We start from the raw sequence: 3,794 nt of genomic DNA, 5'->3' as shown, positions 1-3,794 counted from the left end.
CGTTGTCTTTTAGGGTTTATTCATAAAGAAACTAGACTTGTTTTCCCCGAATTAAGTGGTTGTGGTAAGGTGCAAGTCCTAGGTGTTTGGCAAAATAGATACCCCTACTCATGACTGCTTAGATGAAGGAGGGCCATTGTTAGATCTAATATTTGAAACTTGGCTCCGATACCACGGGTGAGGACCCAACTATTGGTACTCTAACTACTACTACACTCATTCAAATAAATTTTGCCAATTTTGATAACAAGGGAAATTTCATGTTTATAAAACATCATAAGCATGAACATCGATTAATTTAATCTACAACATGTATAACTTGTAACAATTTATCTGCAACATGTATAACTTGTAATAATTTACATAACTAAAATAAATGACTGATAATGCCTGTTCCAATAGCTTAGTTGAGATGCTCCTGAGCTCCATGCTCCTCTTGACTACCCGACTAGATTTACCTCCCAACCAACTAGGAAGTAATTCCTAGCCCAGGAAACCTCCACAGATTCCATAGCCCTTCGAGCCCAAGTCCAACTAGATGTAGTGTGTCCAAGTTTAACAAACACTCTCTAGATCCAAGTTTGATCTCCCTCCTCTTTCACCACATCCCTCCTCCAAAACAAAATCCTCCCAAACAGAACCAAACTAAAACCAAGACCAAGGATCCCCCTCTCCTCTCATCATCCTTTTTCTTTTATGCCTCTTCCTCCCATCCACCTCAACCACCTACCATTAATGTCATAACTACTCCCTCATCCTTTCATTTGACTTTCCTTCCCATATCTTCTCCCAAGTAAATTTGGTGGCAATCTCAAGGAAGGACACGTATCAACAACCGTTTAACTTCGTAGATTTTCCGAATAAACAAAACAGGGTTTTAGGTGTGAGGTTTTAATGCACTTCATTGTTTCGGCCTGCCCTTTGTATTGGCCTTGGTTTCACAAATGTAGTCATTTCACACCTGCCAAGGGAAACTAGGAGTTGGTATCCATTAATACATCCGTTGTTGGTCTGGTTCAGCTCTGTGTGTGCATTGTGCCTTCTCTTGTTTCTTATGGTGGTTTGTTTGCTGGTTCTCGGAGGCTTCAGGTTGAATTTCAATCTGCAAGTTGTTCCATTTATTCTTTGTTACCTAGCTTATGCTTCGTTTCTACTCTTCTCATGGTTATTTTCAATGTTGGTTCTAGTGTTGGTTTGGCTCTGTGTAACCACGGGTTCTTCCCTTTCTACTTCTGTGGGTGGCTCAGCAAACACTACTTTAGGTAATTTTTTTGTTCTGGTTTCATTCCCTCATCTCATTTTTATGATTCTAACCCTCTGGATCCTTGGTGAGTAGGTAAACTTACCAATGGCGTTCTTGCTAAGAGAAACCCTCTGGCGAGAGACTTGGTTCTCATCCTCTAGCTCAGAGACAAACCTTTTCCAAGTAAACCCCTACTCCTCCCTTCTTTTATCTGTTCTCTATCACTTCATTTTTTCTGCCTTTCTAGTTTCTTGACTACATGTCTTGTTTTTGTAGTGATGTGGAGGTCGTGCCTCGAGAATGCTACTCCATGGCCTCGTCCTTGGGAGTCTTTGTGGCTTGGAAAAAAACAAGGTAGGATCCCTCCGTGATTGTCTTGTGGTTTTTTCTTGCGCTACCCTTAGTTAGGCATAACCCTTGGGGTTTCATTTCCTCAGTATGTTTTGTATGGTTTCCTGGGTTTCACACACTCACTATTGGACTAGTCTTGGCCTGCAAAGTGTTGTTTTCGGTGTTCGTTGGTTTTGAAACCCTCTACTGTTTTGGTTTCATAAATGTATATTGAAGTGTTAAATTTGGAAATGTAACAAATGCACAGGTGTGCTTGAATATTGAATGTAAATGTACTTGTTTTTTTGTTAAGAAAGAATGTGATATCTTTGCTGGCTTTACCTTTTTCTATTCCCTAGTCTGAGATGCCTTCAGTCATGAGATTTTTGTTGATGTCATTCGGCCTCTTAATGAAATACTTCACTATTTTTCTTTAGAACAATATCTGAAACATTAATGCACAGGAAAAGAAGAAATTGTCTTTCATTCTTAATGACAGAGATTTTAGATTCATTTGCTTTCATATATACTCAAGAAAATTGTAATTTCAATCTTTGTGTCCTTTCTTCTCTTTGGATGGCAGCCCTCCCTCACAGGGAGGATCTAGTTTTTTATTTTAATGCTTGACTAGCAGTCTCTTACAATTGAGGAACTGTCCTTCAGTTACCTTACAATTATCTAACAGTTTCTTTAACCATACTCTTAACTGATCCTATTTTACTTGCTTTCTTAATTTCTAAAAGACAATTGTTGTATCAGCCTTAATTTAAGTAAAACAAAAATAAAACAAAATTTGTAATGTTATTCTTCCTTTCTAGCAAAAAATAAAAACCATTTCCAGTTGTCGCCTTTTCAGTCGGATGTTCCTGCATCAGGCTCCCCGAGTAAATTAAACTCATGGCTTCTGTCCATGAGCTCTTCAATAGAGTACTCAATGCTTTGAATTTGGCTAGCATCTAACGAAGAACTATCTTCAATAGGATGGTCCTTCTACTTGACTAAGTACCACAAATATTATTTTCTTCGAGTCCGTCTGGCCCCTTGAGTGTCTAGGATCTGTTGGATCTCTAAAGGCTTTGCTAGGGGCATCTCTTTAATCCACGAGTCATTCTCATTCTGGGTGTTCTGTGTTCATCTTTCCAAACTATCCTCTTCATTAGCAGCAATGTATGGGTACAGATCTGCCACATTAAAAATGGGCGAGAATCCTATAGCTGGAGGTAACTGCGACTCATAAGCGTTCGCAAAAAACTTTCGAAGAATCCTGCAAGGCCCAATTTTCTTCATTTTTAACTTGTTGTATTCACCTTTAGGAAACCTCTCCTTGCGTAGGTGTGCTAGTACTAGGTCCCCTACGTTGAATTGTACGTCCCGCCTTTTCAAATCTACTTTCTGTTTGTATCTTTGGTTGTTGTCTTGTAATTTTAATTTTACCTGTTCTTGAAGATCGCTGATTGCCTTTGCGAAATATTCACCATAAGCACTCATGCGCTGGAACTGACCCAAATCCTACAACTCATGTACTCCACATGGGTGCATTTCGTATAGGATCTGGAAAGGACTACTGCCCGTGCTTCTGTTGGGCGAATCGTTATAATCAAATTCCGCTTGTGCAAGTACACGATCCCACTGTCGAGAATTTTCACCAACCAGACTCCTTAGTAGATTTCCCAGACTTTGGTTCACCACTTCAGTTTTCCCATCACTCTGCGAGTGACAATATGAGCTGAAGTTCAATTTGGTGTCTAACGTTTTCCATAAGTTTTGCAAAAATGACCTGTAAACTTTACGTCTCAGTCCGAAATAATACACTTCGGCAAGCCATGTAATCTGACTATCTCTGTGAAGAACAAGTGTGCTACATGTGTGGCATCACTAGTTTTCCTGTAAGGAATTAAATGTGACATTTTGGTGAAACGATCCACCACCACCATGATGGAATCGAATCCCTGCTGTGTCTTCGGAAGACCTAAGAAAAAGTCTAAACTGATTGAGTCCCATGGTCTGTTCAAAATAGGTAAGGGCATATACAACCTTGTGTTCTGGTCATGTCCCTTTGCAAGCTGACACACTTTGCATCTAGTCACAAACCTATGTACATATCTATGCATCTTTGGCCAATGGTAAAAGTGGCTCAACTGATCCAAGGTCTTGTCTATGCCAAAATGCCCACACTAAACCTCCATTACGCTTTTCCTAGATTAAGTTCTCTCTCATAGAA

Source organism: Pinus tabuliformis, chromosome Q, assembly GCF_031772625.1.
Source record: "Pinus tabuliformis cultivar Carrire ecotype Pingquan chromosome Q, CPIR1, whole genome shotgun sequence".
NCBI classification, from domain to species: Eukaryota; Viridiplantae; Streptophyta; class Pinopsida; order Pinales; family Pinaceae; genus Pinus; species Pinus tabuliformis.
The sequence above is the reverse complement of the archived record's forward strand: the minus strand, read 5'-3'. Positions refer to the sequence as shown.